This window comes from Oratosquilla oratoria, chromosome 9 (assembly GCF_046742065.1).
Source record: "Oratosquilla oratoria isolate Oo_2021 chromosome 9, ASM4674206v1, whole genome shotgun sequence".
In the NCBI taxonomy this organism is placed as follows: Eukaryota; Metazoa; Arthropoda; class Malacostraca; order Stomatopoda; family Squillidae; genus Oratosquilla; species Oratosquilla oratoria.
The window spans coordinates 48,006,472-48,018,465 of NC_134785.1; positions in this window are offsets into that span (position 1 = coordinate 48,006,472).

Sequence of the window (11,994 nt, forward strand, 5' to 3'; positions counted from 1 at the left end):
CCACTTACACGACATACTAACCTAACCCCCAACCTAAATTACAACCACTTAAAAAAAACACTTACAACCACGATTTCCAACCATTTACACGACTTACAATGTTGACTTACAACCACCACTAACAACCATGACATACAACCATCATTTACAACCAGAACCTACAACCACGATTTCCAACCACTAACCACTTACAACCACCACATACAATACTTACAACCACCACATACACGACTTACAACCGCGATTTTCAACCACTAACACGACTTACAACCTTGAATTACAACCACCACTAACACCCACTATACACGACTTACAACCACCATATACACGACTTACAACCACGATTTCCAACTACTTACTCGACTTACACTTACAGCCATTTACACGACTTACAACCACTAACCTAACCAAACCACGACATACACCCACCACTTACAATCTCGACATACAACCACCACTTACAACCTCGACATACCACTTACACGACTTAAAACCATCATTCACAACCACGATTCCCAACAATTTACAATCACGACAACCGCCACTCACAACCAAGACTTACAATCACTTACAAACACTTGTAAGTGATGGTTGTAAGTCGTGGGTGTAAGTGTATTTTTAAGTCGTGGTTGTAAGTTGTGTAAGTAGTGGTTGGAAATTGTGGTTGTAAGTGTACTTTTAAGTGGTGGTTATAAGTCGTGTAAGTGGTGGTTGGAAATCGTGGTTGTAAGTCGTGTAAATCATGGTTGTAAGTTGTGGTTGTCGTGGTTGTAAGTGGTGGTTGTAAGTCAAGTGGTTAGAAATCGTGGTTGAACGTGTAGTTACAAGTCGTGGTTGTTGGTGGTGGTTGTAAGTCGTGGGTGTAAGTGGTGGTTGTAAGTCGTGGTCGTAAGTCGTGTATGTGGTTGGAAATCGTGGTTGTAAGTGTACTTCTATCGGTTGTAGGTGGTTGTAAGTCGTGGTTGTAGGTGGCGGGTGTAATTCGTGGTTTAAGTGGTTCTAAGTGATGGTTGTACGTCGTATAAATAGTGGGTGGAAATGGTTGTAAGTGTAGTTATAAGTCGTGGTTATAGATGGTTGTTGTTGTCGTTCCCTAGACTGTCTGTCCGAGCAGTCCCGTCTCCCCAAGGAATGCCATAGCCGAAACTGGGTTTTCCCACAAATCCTTTATAGAGCGTATGTTGTGTTGTTTGCGTGCATGATTGTGTATAATGCAGTCTTCCATTATGTGTTGTATGGTATGGGGTGAAGTGTTACATCCTGGGCAGCTGTTCACAATGCGGTCATCCAGCCTCTTCTGGTAGTTTAGAAGTGCTGGGTACTGGCCGCACAGCAGTCTGGCCAGGTGGACTCTGTCCTTTCGTGGGAGAGAGGATTCAGAAGGGTGGATATCAGGGGGTCTGGCATGCAGCAGTGTGTTGTCTTTCAGTGTGTTAATGGAGCGGTGAGTGATATGATTATGAATATGTTTCCGGAAGGTGGTATTTGGTGGTTGTGGAGGAAGAGAAGAGAGTATCTGTGTGTGATACAGGTCTTTGGGTGTTGTTTTAATGTTTCTTGGTGTGTGTGGATGTTCTATGTAGTGTAGCGGGTGTAATGTGTTTGTGGTGGCTGCGGCAAGTGTTTCTGTACCTCTCATGTCGAGGTGGTCCTTGACTTTGAAGACTTGTTTCATGGTGTAAATGGTCTGAAGGTGTTGTATTGTGCAGCCTGTAATTGTTTTTAGGGCTTTGTTTTGTATGATTTGAAGGGTGTTGTGGTGTGTCTCACTGAGATTAGGAGCCCATGCAGGACTCGCATAATTCATCGTTGAACGTATGCATTGTTTGTATATTGTTGTATTAGTTTCTTTGTTTTGTCCAAATATTGTTCCAGTGATTGACTTAAGTGCGTTAAGTCTGGGTGTGCATTTGTTTTTTATGTTTGTGATGTGTTGTTTGAAAGTCATGGATGTATCGTATGTTACACCAAGAATTTTCGGTGTGTTTGTGTGTGGTATTAAAGTGTTGTTGATGTAGAGATGAGGTATGTATTTGTGTTCTTTTGTCCAGTTGGTGAGAAGTGTTGCTGTAGATTTGGTTGGAGCTATTTTGAGTCTGTGATGAACCATGTGTTGAGTGTATCAAGGTATGGCTGGATTATTTCTGCAGCTTTGTCTGTGTTACGATGTGTGCATGTGATTGTTATGTCGTCTGCGTAGGAAGAGATTTGTATTTCTGAGGTGTCTGGTGTGGGTAAGTCATGCATGTATAGATTAAAGAGTGTGGGGGATAGAACAGAGCCCTGTGGTACTCCATTCTTAATGTTTCTGATGTGTGATGATTGGCCATTATATGACACATAAGCATTCCTACCTGCCAGATAATTGGCCAGCCATCTTTTGGTGTTATTGTGCATGTCTGTGTTATATATTTAATTTGTTAGGATGTGGCAGGGGATAGCATCAAAAGCTTTACTAATGTCTAATGTTATAAGAAGTGTTCTGTGGTGGGGCCTATCTGAATTGATGCCATCTAAAATTCTTTGTGTAAGGTTTATCAGAAGAGTGTTTGTGGAGTGTAGTGGCCTAAAACCGTGTTGTGAGTCAGCAAGGGGAATATGTGGTGTGACAAGTTTAAGTATTAAGCGTTCAATGACTTTAGAGGGGGTGCAGAGAAGTGTGATTGGGCGGTGCGATGTTGGGATTGTTGGGTCTTTGTTCGGTTTTGGAATGGTGATTATTTTACCATGCTTCCAGATGTCGGGTATAGTGTTGTGTGAATAGCTGTAGTTTGCAATGTTTGTGAGTGCGTGTATACCTTGTGGTCCAATGTGTTTTAGGTGGATGTTACTTGTTATCAGGGCCACAGGCAGATGAGTGCTTGAGATTATGTATTATGTGTTTTGTCTGACTGTCTATGAAGGGTGTATAGTCTGAGTCTGTGGGAAAATCTTTCTTACGTCGAATAGTGCGTCGGTCGTCAGGGTGAGAAGTGAGATGGCTTGTCTGTGCAAAATGATTTATGAGTGTGTTTGCTTGTTCTCTGTTTGAGGGTAGATTGTCTGTTGTGATTATTGCTGCATGAGAGTGTGTTGTGTTACTGTTGGATAGTGTAATGCTGTTGAGTGTTTTGTACAATTTGCTGGTGTTTGTTTTGTGATCAAGTGTATTGATAAAGTTTTGCCAATTTTGTGTTTTTTGTTCGTGTATCTTATTGGCAATCACAGTGTTTAGTGTTTGTATTTGGTCTGCTATGTTTTGAGGGATAGGTGTGGGGGTATTGTGTTTAAGCGTGTCTCGTTGTCTGATGAGGCCTTGGATTTCTGGTTTGAAGTTGGGGTTGTGTGATTTTCTGTTGCCTCTAGGGATGTATCTCTTGTCTGCGTTTTGTATGATTGTATTAAAAGTGTGCACAGCATTGTTTATGTTTGTGATTGGTGTACTGTTAAGTGTTTCAAAATGTTGTTCTGTCTCTTCAGTTAGCTCTCTTGTAATTGGTGTATGTGTGATTGTGGCCAACTGGGGTGCATCTTGTTTTGGTGGTGATGATTGGAAGGTGGTCAGAACCAAGGGTTCCGACCACTCTCCATGAAGTTGTTGGGGTTAGGCAGGGGGAGCAGAAGGTGATATCAGGAGAGGAGGGAGTGTAGAGGGCTTGGTGTGGGACATGTGTATGATTATGTGTTGTTCATGATAGTCAATGAGTCAAACTGAGTCTGTATATCAAGCCCTCTGTCTGTGTCAGGGTTGTCGACATACCAGGCCGACGACTTGGCGTTGAAGTCACCACCCATGATCAGGTTGGGGATTGAGGCTAGTTGGCTAAATTGAGGCCTGAAGGTGTTTGGAACTGTGGGGGATGATTGGGGGGGAATGTACATGTTAACTATTGTCAGTGTTGATTTGTTGCCTGTGCGGATTCGAATGGATTGGATTTCTGTAGTGTTATCTGTGGTAGGAAGGAGAATTTTGGTTGTGGCACTTGTGTCCACAAAACAGATGGACTGGTGGATCAGGGTGATGAGTTCACCGCCATTGCCGTCGGTCCGGTCTTGTCTGATGGTGTAATTATGAAATGGTGTTTTGTGTGAGTGTCTTAGTTTTGTTTCTTGTATAATTGCAATGTGTATGTTGTGTTGTTTAAGAAAGTGTTCGAGTTCATGTTTTTTTCGTGTTAATACCGTCAATGTTGTGTTGTAATATGTTGATGTTGTGTGTTCTGTATGTGTTGTATGTTGCCGTTTGGGGTTGAGGTTGGGGTGTTAATGAGGAAGGTATAGGATCTGGGTTAGAGGGGAGGAAGGAGAGATTGGGGACAAAGGAAGGGGAGTACTGATTGGGGATAAGGGCAAAGGGAAATTGGGAGTGGGTAAGGGTGCTGGCTGTCGTTGGGGAGGTGGGAGTGGGGTTACTGGAGGGCAGGTAGAACATGTCCAAGTGTTTGTTTATTGGTTTGTGTCAGCAAGTGTTGTACAAATGAGGCGGGCCCAGTTTTTGCACATATTGCACTGAACTGAGCCCTTTGTCTGTCTGCTCGAGGTAATGGGTTTAGAGCATGTTGGGCATGTGTATTTTGTGGTGGCCCCAGGATTGCTCTCTACATCTCCGGCTAAAAGTAGAAGAGGGGTGATCACCGGAAAATCACCCCTCGGTGCAGTAAAAACGTAACATTGCATGTTGAGAAAAAGGATTGTGGTACTCCCCAAGGCAGTCGTAGCTCCTCTTGGGGATCGGTGCCACCTGCGTACAGTAGAGCCGGTGGCCAGGGCTGGTTGCCGCCGTTTAGACCCCAACTCTTGAGGTTGGGGGGTGGGTGGTCCCACGACGTAGACGCTGCGGCTCCAGGACCTGTTATAGATGGTTGTAAGTCGATCTACAACCACGACTTACAACCGTTATAGATGGTTGTAAGTCGTGGTTGTAGATCGTCGTTGGAAGTCGTAAGTGGTTGGAAATCGTGGTTTTAAGTGGTGGTTGTAAGTTGTGTACGTCGTGGTTGTAAGTGTACTTGTAAGTCGTGGTTGTAACCTAACCTAACTTGTCCCTGGACAAGGCACTTTTTTTAACGTGTAAACACTGTTTACACTATTCCTCCGGAAACAGCATTTCATAAACATCATTCATGAGTGTTCAATTCATATTTCGATTTCGTGGGTGTAACTTTATCCTATCTTCGTACAAAACTTTATATTTAGACAATCACAGAGGAGCGACGTTCGGGACAGCTAGTCGTTGAAAAAACAATGAGTTTTGTGAAGGCTACAATAATCTATTAAATAACATCTAACTGGAGTTGTATTTACCTAAGCCAATCTATCTAGATTTATTGCAACCCTGTCTAGTAGAGTACACTAGTACAGCACTAGTACACCATTAGAGTACACTAGTATAGTACTGGTATACTAGTAGAGTAGTAGAATACAGGTACATTAGTAGAGTACACTAGAGTACTAGTACATCAGTACACTAGTAGAGTACTAGTACACTAGTAGTAGAGCACTTGCTGCTACGTCACACCTAAGGTGATTCCTAACTTCTCCATGCGTCCTGTTCACCTGATCCGTTCTGAAGATAGCTTAGTTTAGTATGTTGATCCCACTGTCTACCTGGGTGTAGGTGGGCTTCTGCAAGGGCAATAAACATAAATCTCTCTTCATCTGCTAGATCCATGAGGAAGAGGGTTTTGTGCTGGTTGCTTGCATGATACAGGCCTTGTGCACATTCGTTTTCTAGTCAAATTTCTGCATCTCTGCTTGTAAATAGTGGCGTGTAGGACGTTTATTGTTTGGGTGACTATATAGGCTTGTTACATGTTTTTGGATTCTGGATAGTTGTGTTCCTAGAGTCTCCATTAATTCCGTTTTGAGGGTTTGATTCAACCCTAAAAAAAATTGTGGTTGCAATTCCTTTTTCTCACAGTGGCTGTCATTTGTCCAAGCTTCCTGCTCAGGTGATACCTACCTCTGATCTTGAAGGAGAGAGCTGGACTTCGACTTGGATATTGTTGTGTGTTGGGAAATCTTTGGGTTCCCTTTATGTGTGTGAACCTGTAGTCTTCATTGAAGTATGGGCAACTTGAAACTGAATATCTGCAGAGTTTTGGGTGGGAGTTGGGTTCTGAGCTTGCATCCTCCCTTCACCTCCTTGGGCCTCAATCTGCTGCCCAGAACAACATGCAGTTACTAGTGGTCATACAAAAGTTGGAGATCCATTAATGTATTTTATTCAGGCAAGCTCAGGGATTTGCATGCCGAAAAAGTCTTTGGTGTGCCAGCAGGGTTTGCACATGTGCCAAGGGTTCCCCACCCCGTGCACTGCACTAGGGGCAGGCTTCTAGAAATCACCCTCTCCAGCCCTGACCATCACACACCATTACCAGAGGAATGGGTTGGTAATAGGAAGAATTAACTGATTAAAGTTTAAGGAAATATGTCCCTGACAACACCTCCTGGTGTTCAACTTCTTTCCAAACCCTTACCCATAAGGTCTCTTTTATTTAGCCTTCACCTTAAATCTCTTCATCTACTGTAATGACATTTTTCAAAACTATCTTCACCCCACCTCCAATTTTATTTCATCACATCTCTAGACAGTGACCATTCCCAGGCTGTAGATCAAAGGTGTGGACGTTAACCAATTTCATAGATGGGTGGCAGGAAATTGACTGTGTCTGTCTTGTAGGATCACCTCAAGGATATGCCTGCCATTGGTCCCTCCCTTCCTAATCATCTCAAATTACACATACCCATCCACCTTACCTGCCACACTCCACTGATATCTGGATCCAAGGGCATGTGCATGGGGCCCAGCCAAAGTAATTTTTTTTTTTCTTCTTCACATTTTAGCCTCTTTTGTCCACACCTTTGGACTGAGTCGTGTCCAAGCGAAATCTACAGGCCTCATGGCTCTCAACCTGTAGGTGAGATAGTGCTTCCAATGGAGCAAGTGACAATTATCAACCACTCTTTTTTCATGTACTGCATGGTTATGCTTGGCTCTCTTCTTAAACACTGTTTGCTTTTAACTCCCTTTAAAAAAAAAAATCATCTTTGCAGTTCAATTCTCACCTAGCACCCCAAACCTCCCTACTACTCCATTTCTTGGCATATCTCCTACTCTAGCATTGAAATTCTTCAACACCACTACAATAACATTCCTCCCAAATCTCTCTATATGCTCACTTAAATTGGCCCAAAAAGCCTCCCTTTCCTCTTCACTTTTCCCATCCAATTTCACCTTTACCCACATTTTCCATGAAAACACTTTCCTCCACTCCACACTTTTACCTCATCACTTACCAGTAAATCCACTTCTTCCCTCCTTACCCACTCATCACTCCAGACACCCTCCCCACCGCACTCAGAAATGCAAACTCACCCCTCGCTTTCAACTTGCTATATTAATCCTAACACATCCATCTTCCTTCTCACAAACTCTACCCTTTTGCTTTCATCTACACCACACCCACTTAATGATGTAATCACCAGTTCTGGTTGGGGTCATTCCAGACCCCCTTATCATCTATCTGTACACCAAGAGGTTTCTCCCTTATATGGGAGGTAGCCAGGCAGGCAGGCAGGCAGGCAGGCAGGCAAGGTATGCACCCTTCCCTCCCACTCCCATCCATCACCCATTTGTTTTCCCCTTTATCTTGTGCCTTGACTTTTCACAAGACAGAGTGCAGGATCCCTAGTCCCATAATTCCTTCCAATTTAGTTGCCTTTTACAACATACATGGGAAGCACATTTAGCTGGAGTAAATGTGTCCTAATGGGATCCTAATTGAGGTAGTGTAAAATTAATTTCTAAATTTCTATAGGAAATATTTTCCCTTTGAAGTGAATTGGGGTTAAGGTACATACAGATACCAAGGGCCCATTCCCTTTACAAGGGGGGTAGCCAAAGTCAAAAGGCATAACTCCACTCCATTTCACCACCCCTCCTCCTCATCTTGGTTCCTCCTGGATGACGGGTCATCCCTACATCATGCCCATCAGTCTGGGTCAGAAGCAATGCAGCAAGACACAGGACATCCACAGCAAGGCCACTTTATTTAATCAGTGACCCCACCCCACCCCCATCATGCAGAAACATTGAATAAGGGGAGAAATCCCTTTGGCTGCATAAAAATATCATTCACACACAACCCTTAACCCCACCCACTCCCTTCCATCCATCAGAGCATCATCCATAGACAACCATTCTTGACTCATCCCCATCTCCTGCCTTCTCCCTTCCTTCCTCAACAGACATCCCCCTCTTGCTCAACACCCCTTTCACCCCATCCATCCACCCATCTCATCCTCAGTTGCTCCTTCAGGTTGACTTCATCCACCTCTACCTTCCACACTTCTTTTACTAATCTTTCTTCACTCATTCTTTCCATGTGTCCAAACCATCCCAATACTCTTTCATCAACCCTATCTCCCAACTCCTTTTCCACCCCTGCTCTCCTCCTCACCTCATTTCACTCTAACCAACCTTATAACTCCTACTGTACTTCTTTGACATTTAACCTCCAACACATTTCAACTCTTTCTTTCTTATGTTCCATATCTCTGCCCTATACAGTGCTGTTGGCACAATTACCCCTTCATACAATCTCCTCTTAGCAACCATTCCTAAATTTCTATTTATCATTACACTTTTTAATCCCCCAAGGCACTTAATTGCTTCTTTCAATCTACAATCTACCTCCACCTCCACTCCTCCCTTTCCTGCCACATGTGACCCCAAGTACCTAAACCTATCCACTTCCTCCAGTCTTTCTCCTTAAAGACTCACTTCCAAATTGCTGCCATCACCTTACTTTTACCCACACCCACCTTTGACGTTCTCCCCTTGCACACCTTCCCAAACTCCATCATGAACTTCCTAACTCCACTCTGATCCTGGCACAAGCAGTGTCAATAAACAACTGGCTGAGCTCCTACTTTTCTCCATTTTCTTTAACCATGTCCCATTACATCTCCAACCCATTACCATTGCATTTATCTCCCACACCACCCAATCAATGTGCACATTGAACACCCATGGTGACATGACACATCCCTGTCACATCTTTTTGCATTTCTCATTCTAACACAGGCTCTACTATTCTCATAAAAACTCGACTGCCCTTGACAGCTTTCTTTTGATTCCACACATCAGCAAAACCTCCCACAGTGCCTTCCTGTCTACCCTCTCATAAGCCATTTCCTAATCCATAAAGGCCCAAAAAAACATCCTCATCTTTTCATACAGCTTTCTCACATATGTCTTACCACAAAAACCTGATCCATGCAACCCCCTTAATCTCTCTGTTCTTCTCCCAATCCTCTCAAAACCCTCAAACTACAATCAACAAAGTGCTCCCTCTGAAACTACTACTCACATTTGCCCCCCTTTTCCTTGTAAAGTGGAACTATACAGGCACTCCCCGAGTCTTCTGGCATTCCACCCTCCCTCACCAACTATTCCACCATCACTGTACCTCCCTTCTTCAGACACTCGACATGACACCCATTCAACCCAGGTACTCCACCTGCTCCCATCATTTCAAAACTATCTGCACCACATCTTTTCCCATTTCCCCCAACTTTCCTCATCCATCACTGATATTTTCCTAGCACCTCCCACTGCAGCCACTATTTCTTCCCTATCCTTCACATTTAGCAAACCCCTAAAATACTCTGCCCATCCCCCCTACTACCACCTTTTCTGCTACCATCTCTCCATCCAGACCTTCCACCTTTTCCTCTCTACTTGACTCACCTCCCCTTCCACTCTTAATTTCCTTCCTAAACATCTTTTTATTACTTTGAATTTTTCTGTCTTACTCTTCCCCCAGTTTACATCTGCTCTCCTTTTTGCTTCCTTTATCTCATGTTTTTCTCTTCTTTTTTTTTTGTACCTCTTGGACCTTCATAGAACAATGATTTGATCTTGATGTTGAACCAGTTTGGCAAGTAGACACCCACAATGTACTGGACAATAAGCCTCAGGTTATGAAGCCAATTCCCCTTCAGTTTATGATGAGCAACCCAAATTCTGCAGAACCTGAGAGTCATTGTGAGCCACCTAGAATGTGAGACTGGACCTATCTGCAGGTAAGCAAGTCTATCAGGCATGACCCCAGTCCTGATGGCACTGCCAATCATGTAACCATAGTACTGGTCAGTACTCAGGTCGTCAATCACAGTCTGTGCAAGCTCAACGAGTGGAGGGCCAACTGTGATTCTTTCAAACCTCGGATTTATTTCTAACTCAGTGGCAGAGTCCAGCATCTTGCCAAGAGGACCAGACCATCTGTTGTCTGAGTCTTGCCTTCCAGCTCCTGGAACAAATGTTTGAGTGGCAACTCGGTGGTGTGGAGGTCACAAACAATCCAGACCAGCTTCCTCCCAATCTTCCACTCTATCCACTGCATGACCCACCCTTACCATCCTGTGTTTGTGCTGTCCCCTCTAATGGCCTTTAGGCTCTGGTCTAAGTTCCTCTCTTTGAGGCAGCTCACAATGTTATCTGCCACTATCTCAGCTGGTTTCTTGATGTCATCTTTCTTTGGAGTGAAATGCCACAAATACTTCCCTCCTGGCTCACTGCAGCAGATGTAGTGTTCCCCCTCAACTATAGCATGGAACAAATTGGCAGAATTTCACGAACATTTTAATGTCATATCTTCTCCAATCAAAAAACAAATGATTCCATTTTCTCTTATTGTCTTATCAAACTCCTCTTCTAGATTACCAACAAGTTTCTCCTGAGCTCTCCTTTGTTATGATCTGTCACCAGGTGAACATCATCAGGTGTTATCAAACCACTGTCAATCCTGACAGTTGTTGCTGTCTCTGCAGTTTCTCCGAGACCAATGTGGTGTTGCATGCTGGCCAGGGCTATGTTCAAGATATCTTTCCTATTTCAAATCTTATGCCTTTGGGCGTTTGGAATAATTATTTTCTGGGTTAGAGACAAACTCATCATTCTGGTCAGCATTCGAATCAGCCAAGAGGAAGTCATTAAACTCTGGATCAGCTTGACTCCAATCATGTCTTCTTTCTCTCAGCTTGGGCCTTCTCAAGTCTCTTTTCCTCGGCAATTCTTCTCCTCTTCTGTCACTGTGGCAGCCTCCTGTCTTTTGGACTCTGGAATATCCTGGCTAGAAATCATGATAGCTCCTATATTGCCAGTCTTCTCTCTCTGAGCTTTGACAAATGCAGTTCAATCACAGGAATCTTCAGTTCATGCTTGCAAATACAGTCACAGTCACATCCAAACTCAGGACTGAAAAGTATTGGTCCAGTGGCTTGGCAAAGCTGTCCTTAAGCAGTCTCTCACTAATCTTATTTTGTCTGGAGGCTTGAACTAAGCATTAGCCCGAGTGTACTGTGCCAAGAGAGCTTTGGTCATACCACTGGCAATATCTTTAGTTGTGTAAGTTCTTTGGTTCTTTTGGCTGGTTTGCCTGATTAAAACATTGTATCTCAATGTAGGCAACTCAATTTCAGGAGAAATCTCCCAGTCCCAAGATAATGACTGAGATGGCTGGATTTCTGGTTCTTCGTCCTGACAGCAGCAGTCATCGTGATTATTATTAACTTATAAATGCTTCACAATCTGAAACAGAAAAATTGTTAGTTGTTACAGAATGAAGTAAAAAAAAAATCAATGTTCACTGTTTAATTGTAATGCAGCTGTATGTTATATTTTCAAAAAAATTCACGCTAGAAGTTAAAAAATATTTAAACCAAAACTATTTTTATTTATATGCACTAAAATCTACCAAAAAAGTGATGGGCCATTTATTTTAGCTGATCTCCTCTCTTATGACACACCCTAGCCTGGTAGAAGACTGTAGAGGAAAGGGAGACTTTTTGGATAGATTTAAATGCATGCATTGAGGGTTTAGGGAGAAATGTCATTGGGAGATCTAAATGCTGGAGTAGGAGATAAACCAATAAAAGGAGCGGCTGGGAAGTGTGGAGTGCCAGGAAAAAACCATAGTGGAGAATTGATGGTGATGTGTTTAGAGTTGA